This window comes from Elephas maximus, chromosome 1 (assembly GCF_024166365.1).
Source record: "Elephas maximus indicus isolate mEleMax1 chromosome 1, mEleMax1 primary haplotype, whole genome shotgun sequence".
Classification (NCBI taxonomy): Eukaryota; Metazoa; Chordata; class Mammalia; order Proboscidea; family Elephantidae; genus Elephas; species Elephas maximus.
This window is the reverse complement of record NC_064819.1, coordinates 130055660-130067974: the sequence shown is the minus strand read 5'-3', so window position 1 is coordinate 130067974 and position 12315 is coordinate 130055660.

Here is a 12315-nt window from a genome sequence, read left to right as displayed (position 1 = left end):
CACATCAGCAGAATTCTATAGAGAGTTCTACATGGGAAATACCAGACTAAATAATGATACACGTGATATGCTCAAGAAAACTCAAATTTTGCATTACTAGGGTTTCTTAAAGAAGCATGCACACACACACACACACACACAAATCACCTACCTTAGTGTTTAACCCATCATATAAGACTTGACTTCTAAAAATTTAAGCTTAGTCACCAAGAATATGTGTCAGACTAAAAGGTAGTCAGACCTGGGAAGCAAAGTAGCTCTATTTTAGTGCCAGGAGTGTGGAAAGAGTCAGGATTTTCTATGATTCATTTAGACATCTACCCATCCGTCATCTGGTACGATTCATTCTACAGATCCATACTATGGATACATACTATGGATACATGCTGTGGCTCTCTATATGATCTGTATGCTATTGTCACATAGTTGTATCACACCAGGTTTTCAAATGCATCGGGGCAATCTGTAAATGTTGGAGATAACGTCTTTCCTTTGTAAAATATGTCCTTGTTGAATTCCTGCTGCTAAATAAACGGTCATCCCTGACCTGAATTAAAAAAGTCAAATCAGGTTTTTATGCTTTGTGATATAATAACTAAATCAGTGCTGAAAACAAATTCTTCCCAACTCCAAAGGGATGTTTTCTAATGAGAGCTCTGTAACTCCTCAACTCTTCATTATGTCAACAAATATAACTGTTTCTATAGTATATCCTAAAATCTCTCAAATGTAGAAATCTCATGCCTACAATTTGCCTTAAGAACATCATATATTTGTATGGTGTATACAATATGATCAGAACAGGGATGAGTCTAAAAATGAATATTATATAGATAAAAAGAGTTTACCATACCAACTCCTTGAGTTTTTATTTAGCACTTTCTTATTACTAGAAATAATTTATTTATTCCAAGTGTCTAAAACTTGTTCATTAAGCAGATACCCTTTAAAAAAAATCTATATCCTCGGCATTATATATATAAAAAAAATTAATACTTAATCTATAGCCAAGAGGAATTGGCTAATTCTACAGTAATCCCCAAATGACATTAATAGTAAATGTTCTATTTACTGGCTAGTTCAGAGGAAAGCAAAATCACAAAAAAAATTACAGAATAAGGCTTTTTTCTTAGGGCCAGGGAGGAATACAGTTTAACTTTAAAATTTAAATTTACCTTAAATAGATCAAATGCAGTTCTGTAACTTCATGAGTTACATTAGCTTGACTTCACACACTCTTTGGGTGATCTGAAATGTTAAAAAAAAAAAAAAAATAGAGTCAATCATTTGTTTCTCTTCACCTAATGAACTGCAGAAAAAGGGCCTACCTACCTTTGTTCTTTTTTTACTTCAATGGATTACTGCCCAGGGTCTCTTCATTTCCAAAGATTACTCCATTTATATTAAAGCGATTTATTCAAAATAAATCATTGATAAGAACCACTTTATTTCTCTTTAAGTAATAAGGTAGGAATTTTGCCAGAGAAGGCAAAATCAATTTTTTTTTTTTTTTTTTCTGATCCCTTAAATTCAAACGATAAGCTCCATGGGTGCTCCATCACAGAATTGTCGACTTAGAAGTGAATTTTTTTTTTTTTTTTTTTTTTGGTGTGATGCTAAGAGCTGAAATAAAGTCATCTTACAGGGTTGTCATGGTAACATGCATGCATCACCTGTCCTGCTCAGATTTAAAATTTGTCGCCTGATAGCTTCCATATATGTATTTGTATTTTAAGGTTCATATAGCCTGTGCCACGTTTTTGTAAGATTCAACAAGTTCAGATTACAAGTAAACCCAGTAATTAACTAATCAGTAAAGCTATATGCATCATTAAGAACCTACTGAGCTCATAGAAATGGATGTAAAAAAGAAAAAAAGACAACTGATGGTACTATGTAGATTAGCAGGAAGTAAAATTTCTCTCTCTCTCTCAAGACTTTTATGATAAACTCATACACTTCAAGTACGCAGAAACAGCAGACCCTTCTGGAAGACCTTGCTTGCAAATGAGCTGTAGCAATGTTGTTATACTACTGGTGCTGCATCTGTTCGAGCTGCTCGTACTTAAATCACCGACACTACTGTAAATGTATAGTTTATTTAATGCTTACTGTGGGTGACGTATGGAAACCCTGATGGCGGAGTGGTTAAGTGCTAGGGCTGCTAACCAAGAGGCTGGCAGTTTGAATCCGCCAGGCGCTCCTTGGAAACTCTATGGGGCAGTTATACTCTGTCCCGTAGGGTCCCTATGAGTAGGGATGGACTCGACGGCAGTGGGTTGGGTTTGGTTTTGGGTGTGTGATGAACTTTGCTAAGTACTTAATATACCTGTTCTCGTTTTATACTTAAAACTACCCTGTGCAATGAGTATTCTCACTACTTACAAGGGAAAAAATGAGTGTCTTTTTTTAAGTGTTTAAGGTCCCGTCCAAGATTACATTGTTGGTGTTGTTATGTGCCGTCCAGTCGGTTCTGATTCATAGCGACCCTATGTACAACGGGTCGAAACACTGCCGGGTCCTGCACCATCCTCACGATGGTTGCTCTGTTTAAGCCCATTGTTGCTACCTCTGTGTCAATTCATCTCATGATAGAACATGTCTACTATTTCCCAATGCAGGACTCAGCTGTGTTCAAAGAAAATTGTTGAATAAAAAACAAGTTGCAAAATTTGAGCAAAAACAATACACATATTGTTACAGCAAAAGGCATCAAAATAAGTAGATACTGGGCGAATATATTACAATCCTATACTGGAATGTCTCCACACTTTAGGTATCGACATATCTTCATTGACTGTAGAATGAAGATATTAAACAGAACTAAAGGAGAGAGGACTGAGGTCTTTTGATGTTTATATGCAAATAAGTCATATCTAAATTTTGTATCTGTGCATTTAAAGTATACTATAAGTTTTTTATAGTTTCTAATTTATTTGGAGGTATATTTTCTCACTTGTAATTTGAGCAATTTTAACTTATATAATCTTTAGAGCTATTCAAATCCTCACAGAGATATTTTATCCGATTCATTACAATCGACTCCAAAAGTTGAAAAATTCAATATCTTTAACATAATAACCTGAGAAATCAAAACTCTATAGATAAATAAAATTTACAGTTAACTTGGTATTTCCAGGTTTACCAGGTAAATTCTTAGGGATAGCAAATTCATAAGGTTTTTGCAAATTATCTTTAATTTTATGTGGAGTAAACCTTACTCCAATTACTTTGATTTCATTTTAACTGTTTAAATTAACAGTGAACCTTAAATGTCTTTTTTAATCCTTTAAAATAATTTAAAAGGCCCTATCAAAATAAGTTTTGTCAAATCAATCTTGAACAGCAAATAAACTGTGGTTTTGGCTATCATCTGAAGAGAATTTTTTTTGTTTCTTTGCTTTTTCTAATTTTAAATATTTTTAATTGAAGACTAAATACAATTAGAATAATAAAAATGGAATTACACAAATCTGAGGAAGTAAGCATACTAACAGAAAAAAAAAAAAACCTGAAATATAAAAAAATTTACCTCTAGTGCTAAAAACCTGGGAAAATGTCTTATGTTGACAATTATTTTTTAAAGGGCTGCGTTTTTCTGCATTTCTTCTAGGCTCATAAAACCTTGGGAAGCAGCCTAGAAGCATTAGGTGGTGCAAAGTCAGGTGGATAAGGATGCGCTGTGTGATAGTGCTCAATTACGGGCAAGCAGCAAGGAGCTTTGTAGAGTGTAGGTAAAGATTCCAGACAGCTAAGCATGAAAGCTGCTGAAAAGGGCATCAGCAGGATGAAAAATGCCATTGCTTCAAGAAGTGGCTTACCTAATGCCCAGGTGATAATGGACATAAGTTAATTTAGTCAGAGCTTGCAAAGATGGAAAAACTGACAGCAACTATCCTTCCTGTGTTAAGATATGTGCATGAGTATATATAAATAAATTAAAAAAAAAAAAAAAAACCTTGCCATCGAGTCAATTCCGACTCATAGTGACCCTATAGGACAGAGTAGAACTGCCCCACAGAATTTCCAAGGAGCACCTGGCAGATTTGAACTGCTGACCTTTAGGTTAGCAGCCATAGCACTTAGCCACTATGCCACCAGGTTTCCAAATAAATTATATATATACAAAAAATACTTGTGTCCTACACACATATATTACTTATATTCTATTATATACCCACATTTCTCCTTGTTAAAACGTGTTAGTACATAAGAATAAGTTTTATAATATTTTATAATATATAAATGGTATATATTACAGAACATATGTAAACACCATGGACTGCTAGAAGAACAAACAAATCTGCCTTGGAAGAAGTACAGCCAGAGTGCTCTTTAAAAGTAAGGGTAGCTAGACATCTCACTCTGGCACGTCATTAGGAAAGATCTATTGCTAGAAAAAGACAACGTATTTGGTTAAAAAAAAAAAAAAGGGTCAGCAAAAATGGAGGAAACCTCCCATGAAATAGATTGACAAAGTGGCTGCAACAAGGAGCTCAAACATATCAATGATCATGTATGTGACACAGAAGCGGGCAATGTTTTCTTTCTGTTACACATAAGGTGGTCATGAATCAGAGCCAAACTGATGGCAACTGACAACAATCACAATGTAAATTATTATATACAAAGTATGTATAGATTATTATTTAAAATGGGGAGATAATTAGTAGAAAATATTTTTACTTACATGCCTATAAAAATATATCCTTCCTTTTTGCACGCTGACCAAAAATGTATTTTGGCCATTTTGATTTGTAATCATCATCAAAACAAAGTATATTATTTTTCTCCTCCTAATTTCTTACTTTCTTTCAAAACAAGTTCATTAAAAATATATTGAGAGTGATACATGAAATGACAGTATACCATGACATGCCCAGAATTTCATGAAAACCTACTCTACAGGAAGCTTATGAGACAAAGTCTTTTCACTTAAAGAATTAATTAAATCCAGAAATTTCCTTATTAAAAATTCTCAAAGATTCATTAATACAAAAGTATGATTTTTTAATCAGGTAACTAGGAATTACCTTAATAATATGGACCTAAAGTGATTCCAGTCACATCTCATATGTTTTAATGTGGATACTTGGTGGCATTGGAAAGAGGAAATTGCACAATATGAATTCTAGTCAATGGGTGGTAAAACAAGAAAAACTTCCACCTGTGAGGGGAATAAAAGCTTCAATACTCTGCCACTATGTCACAGACCTTAGGTTGGTGCCTAGAAAGAGGAATGAGAGCCTGGAGGATGATACGGTTAAGATACAATATTGAAAGAAAATAAAGAAAAAAATAATTTTCCTTTTGAGGCTCTAAAGGTTGTATTATTGCTGGTTAATATTTTTAGGAGGGCTATTTCTTATCCTTTAAGGTCTGCTAAAATTCTATGAAAAAAGACAAAGCTATGTAACTTGAAGAGATGCTCCTTTTTTGTTGTTGTTATTGTAGTAAATATATGTAACACAATATTTTTCATTTCAAATTTTACTTGTACGACTCAGTTGCATTATGTTCATCATATTGTAAAATCATTACCACTATCCCTTTTCAAATTTTTCCATCAACCTCAACAGAAGCTCAGTGTCCCCAAAGTAATGAGTTTTCCTTTCCTTCTCCTTCTTACCTGCCTCTGGTAACCACCAATAAAATTTAATCTCTATATACTTGCCTATTCTTGATATTTTTATATAAGTGGGATCATACAACATTTGTCCTTTGTGACTGACTGATTACACTCAGCATAATATTTTCAAGATTCATCCAAGTTATTGCACGCATCAGGCCTGTATTTCTCTTTATGTTTGAGTGATAGTCCATTGTATGCATGCACCACATTTTGTTTATCCATTTATCTGTTGAAGTACGTTTAGACTATTTCCACCTTTTGGCTATAGCGAATAACACTTCAGTGAACACTGGGGTACATGTATCTGGTTGCGCTCCCGCTTTCAATTATTTTGGGTATATATCTAGGAGTGGGTTTGATGGATCATATGGTAATTCCATGTTAAGTTTTTGAGTAACCACTAAACTGTTTTCCACAGTGGCTGTACCAAATTACATCTCACCAGCAATGTCTGAGGGCTCCAATTTATCTACACTCTCACCAACAATTGTTATTTTTCTTGTTTTTTTATCATAGCCATCTTGGTGGGTGTGAAGGAATAGCTTATTTTAATTTTTATTTGCATTTTCCTAATGACTAGTGACCTTGAGCATCTTGTTATACGTATTTATTGGCCATTTGTATTTTCTTTGTTTAAATGTCAATTCAAGTCTTTTACCCATTTTTTAATTGGGTAATCAAAGACCATAACAAAATACATGTCAATAGCATCACTAGGATTTTAGTAATATATTTTCTGCAGTGAGTTTGTATCCATTCTGCATAAATTTGAGTTTCTTAAGATTTTCCCATTGTATGATGTATGCATATGTGTATGTATTTTTTAGTGCTTGATTTTATGGGTTTTATTATCTAACTTGTTTTCTTTTATATTGCTTTCCTTAAGTCCTTATTCCAAATATTAAATTTAGATGCTTCTACTTTCTATAATCTTAATTTTTTTCTTTTTATTTCAGCTTTTAAGTTTCTCATTTAAAATTAAATTAATATTTCCATTCTGAGGCTATTATTTCCTAGTTGCATGTGTTTAGTCTTAGGTTATGGTGCTGATATTTGTGTTGCTTAAAAGATATTGTATCTCTTATCTATTAATTATAAATTCTAAATTTTCTCTGTGCTAGAGTTAAATATTCCCTTTTTAAAAGTATTCTTATCATCTTGCTTGCATTTTTTTATTTTACACTGTTCTTAATAATTTAATCTTATTTTATGCTTTCATGTTAATTTATCACTCTGCTTTTTCTCCTTAAATGTGAACATTTTTATGATTTCTTTTTATATTGAATAATTTGAAGTATGTCCACTTCGGGAATATCAATGATTGTCTAAAATTCAGTTATGTTCCAATCAAGATTCTAGTTGGAAGTTTTCATAACTGAGCAATGTGGTCCCAAAATGCATGAGTAACAATAAAGGGACAAGAATATACAAGAAACTTTGAGTAATCATAGATATCAATGTCCACCTAGATATCAGTATTTATTTTGAAGCTTTAGTAATGATAGCAGTAGGCTAAACCTGGGATACCTTGTAAACTCTTTTTTCTTCTTAATAGGTCCATGAGGAAAATTTTATTTTTTTACATTTAACATATGAGGGAACTGTGAATTAGATAATTTAAATAACTTGGATGCTATCACACAGCTAGTTAGTGGCCACATGGGAACTGACCCTACTGAAAAGCCATGTACTCATACACCATGAAAATGGTCTCTTATAATGCATCTCATTCAGGATTGACTTTTCACTGTAGACAAATAAAATCACACCTTTAGAATCTTAAAGGCATTTATCTTTTAAGGGAAATGGCTAATAAGATCTACAAGACACTTTATTAAAAGCCTGCTATAAAAAAAAAAATTTTATTAATGGTACTAACCTGTATTAAATGAAATGATACATACAAGGCCCTTAGAACTAAAACTTAGCCTGAAACTTTGTAAGCACTACAGAACTGTTAGTACAGTTGTTGTGGTGCTAAGTGCTGTAAGCAATACAAAGGTAAAGACAGGATCTCCGGCTTTTAAAATAGGGAATTTAATAGACTTAAAAGTCAAAGTCAAAAACACAAGAAAATTCTATACACAGCTAAATATAAACCAAGGCAAAATGAAATAGATACTATTATAAAGGTGCAAAATATTATGAGATTCTAAATGAAGAGAGTGGTTAATTTTCCCTTTGAAGCTTGGGGAGGAAAAGATGATTGGTTGAAGAGGTATAATTCCAACTAGCTTTGTAGAAAGAAAAAAATAATGAGCAAGGAAAAATAGAAGACTATTTTGAGCTGAGGAAATAGTATGGACAATGTTAAGAGTGAAGTGTCTTGTGTGGCTCGAGGTTTTTTAGGGGGAGGTGGTACATGTAAGAAAGGATGTGCTAGGAAAGTACCAAAAAAAAAAAAAACCCATTGCCATTGAGTCTGATCAACTCATCGTGACCCTGTAGGACAGAGTAGAACTGCCCCATGGGGCTTTCAAAGCTGTAATCTTTGTGGAAGCAGACTGCTATATCTTTCTCTAGTGGATAGGCTGTTGGGTTCAAACCTTCGAACTTTTGGTTAGCAGCCAAGCGCATAACTCTCTGTGCCACCAGGGCGCCTACCAAAGTGATACTATACCCAAAAGACATAAAGTGTCAGGAATACACATATAAATTTAAAATGTCTTTACCAGAATTAGTTCTTGTTTTCAGTTGAGTACCTACCTTAATGTTTCTTTTAGTTTCTTTGTTGTTCCCTGAAATGCAAGATCTGCAGAATATTGGACAAATATTTTAAATTAATTTTTATTAATTTATTTACAAATTTATTCTTGTGGTATGAATAGATGAGTGTTAAAAAATCAATTAATTATAATTGTTAAAGTCACATATCTTGTCTGTGCCAGTAAGTTAAAAGATCTTTCAATATATTGTTTCTTGATATAGTTAACCAATGCTCTGAAGGCATTTTTTGAATGACTTCTCAATATTGTAATATGAACATATCCAAATAGACCAGATAATTACTTTTTCCTTCACCATGCATTAAGTCAAACTTCTCTCAGTGGAAGAGTAGGAATCCCCAAGCCTTGAATTTTCAGTATATTCTTTAAGATCCCAAGTCAGGAACATTTCTAATTTTGTCTAAGTGCATTCTAGGATTTGCTAATTTGTAGGCTCTTTTGTGAAATTTAAATAATGAAATGCATAGTGTTAAATGTGTGAAAAACTATTGTCTTCCCTTCTCATATCACAGAAGTCAAGATTTAATCCAATAATGAAAGTCACTAAGTCGAACTTGGTAACACCAAGAGAGTGATTTTTTTTTTATCCGATCAGCTAATTCTGAGCAATGACTTCTAATATCTTTCAAAGAAAATACCTTCCTACTGTTTTTCAAAGAAAATTCCCTTTCATTAGGATCTGAATTTTACATATAAATAATATGATTAATTATATTTTATAGATGCCAAAGCTAATATCTGTGCATTGCAATGACCAGAAGGCACATAACCATTTATAATGACATTAATTAGTATGTTTCTTCCAAATCAATTTTATTTCTGTTTTACTTATTTTCCCTACAGCACTTACGTTTTCTCATTTGGATTTTCTGTGATATTTTAAATTGCATGTTTTTAATAGCAGTGCATTGTTAAAGGGAGTCAGAGATGGTGACCAAGTTGAATGTGGGAAAGATGCAGACAATATAGAGTGCATTCCATATCCCTAGTGATGGCAGTACCTCAAAAATTCACACTTCATTTCACTCTTAATGCTCTCCAGCATCCAACTTCCCGGTTATTCATTAACTCAGTAGAGGCTTGTTACCCATTCTCCACTCTTCCCTCATGAATGTTCTGTTGCATATAAGGGACAGAAAGTTCAGTTCTATAAATCTTAACTGCATGTTTCATTGACTTTTGCCCTCGCTTACTGTGGCAGAACCCCAAGTCCTCCACTAAGCCCCTGAATTATTTATTGGAGTGTCAGGTAGGCTCTAGATATATACTTATAAACATGTTTTTTCAGCTAAACAAGGCACCTTCCAGGTTTTGTCTCTTACACTTTGTCTCTCCTTCAGCAGTGATGACTATAACCAAGGACCTAGTACATGCAAGAAGATGGATGTTATATAAACGGTCTCAAAACCAAATATTTTATTACATACGTTGACACGTAATATGAAGGGTAATAAAAAGATGTAAGGAAAGGGTAAGAAGTTCAGGCTTAGTTTAGATTGGAGAAACACATAAGGCCTCTAAGAAGTAACACTGATAATAAGAGATACAGAAACTAGGGGCAATTATAAACAGAACTAATGGTTCCTTTTTTTTTTTTTTACCAAGTTGAAAAAATCATGATGTCAAAAGAATAGATAGGAAAACAGTTAACAGGAAGAGCTATATGGTGAAAAGTGTCCTACCAGATATTCAAACATACTATCAATTCACTGTATAATTAAAACAGATGCATTGACAGGGAAGTCCATAAAATAGAGAAAAAAGTCCAGAAATAGACCAACTACATATAAAAATCTAATATATGATGGTGATTAAATCTCAAGTGACTGGGGCATTTTTTGTTTAAATTAACGATGTTGGGATAACCGAATAGTCATTTGGAAATAAAGATAAATGCCTCACACCATATGTAGGAATAAACTCCAAATGAATCAGTGATCTAAACATAAGTGTTGTGCTAGAAGAAAACATGGGTATATTTATTTGGGTATAGAGAAAGATTTTCAAACTATTACTAAAATTTCAAATGCAATAAGGAAAAGATTAATACCTTTAAATATGTAAAATAAACAAAACATTTTCCATGGCAAAAAAGTACCATAGTCAAACTGTCAAATAACAAGCTGACAGAAAAATTTGCAAAATATGTCACAAACACAGCATTATTATCCCTAATGTAGAAGAATTTTTTTAAAAATTGAGAGGAAAAAAAATCAAAAACAGGAAAAAGACATAAACAAAATTCCACAAAAAGACATTTAAAAATCGCCTTTAAATATATGTGTGTATATATATAAAATAAGGTGCTTTCAACTAAAGCTGAAAGATCAGTAGCTTGAACTCACCCAGAGATGTCTCTGACAAGACCTTCATTTTCTGATGTGGCATGACTCAAAATGAGAAGAAACAGCTACAAACAACCATTAATAATCAGAACGTGGAATGTACGAAGTATGAATCTAGGAAAATTGGAAATCATCGTAAATGATATGGAATGCAGAAACATCAATATCCTAGGCATTAGTGAGCTGGAATGGACTGGTAATGGCCTTTTTGAATCAGACAATCATATGGTCTACTATGCTGGGAATGAAAAATTGAAGAGGAATGGCATTGCATTTATTTTCAAAAACAACATTTTTGACAACAAATGAAGTAGAAGGCTGTCATTGACATAATATCCATATGCCTACAAGGAAAGCCAGTTAATATGAATATTATTCAAATTTGCACACCGACCACTAAGGCCAAAGATGTAGAAATTGAAGATTTTTACCAACTTCTGCAGCCTGAAATTGATCAAATGTGCAATCAGGATGCATTGATAATTACTGGTGATTGGAGTGCAAAAGTTGGAAACGAAGGAGAAGGGTCAGTAGTTGGAAAATATGACTTCATGATAGAAATGATGCAAAAGACCCCATGATAGAATTTTGCAAGACCAACAACTTCATTGCAAATACTTTTTTTTTTTTTGCCAACATAAATGGCAACTATGCATGTGGACCTCACCAGATGAAATACACAGGAATTAAATTGACAATATCTGTGGAAAGACAGGATGGAAAAGCTCGGTATCATCAGTGAGAACAAGACCAGGGGCTGTCTGTACAACAGACCATCAATTTCTAGTATGTGAATTCGAGTTGAAACTGAAGAAATCTAGACCAAGGCCGTGAGAGCCAAAGTACTGCCTTGAAGATATCCCACCTGAATTTAGAGACCATCTCAAGTATAGATTTGAAGCATTGAACGCTAATGATTGTAGACCAGATGAGCAGTGGAATGACATCAAGGATCTCATACATAAAGAAAGCAAGAGGTCATTAAAAAGACAGGAAAGAGAAAAAAGACCAACATGTATGTCAGAAGAGACTCTGAAACTTGCTCTTGAACATCGAGTAGCTAAAGCTAAGGGAAAAAATGATGAAGTCAAAGAGCTAAACAGAAGATTTCAAAGGGTGGCTGGAGAAGACAAGGTGAAGTACTATAATGTCATTTGCAAAGACCTGGGGGTAGAAAACGAAAAAGGAAGGTCACACTTGGCATTTCTGAAGCTGAAAGAACTGAAGAAAAAAATTCAATATTGAAGGATGCTGCCAGGAATATATTAAACAATGGAGGAAGCATCAAAAGAAGATGGAAGGAATAAAAAGGCACTATACCAAAAAGAATAGGTTGACATTCAACCATTTCAGGAGGTAACATATGATCAGGGACCGATGGTACTGAAGAAAGAAGTTCAAGCTGCACTGAAGTCAGCACTGGAGAAAAACAAGGCTCCAAGAATTAAAGGAGTGCCAATTAAGATATTTCAACAAACCAGCGCAGCAGTGGAAGTAATTATTTGTCTATGTCAAAAACTTGGAAGACAGCTTCCTGGACAGCTGACCAGAAGAGATCCATATTTATTCCTATTCCCAAGAAAGGTGATCCAACAGAATGCAGAAATCATTG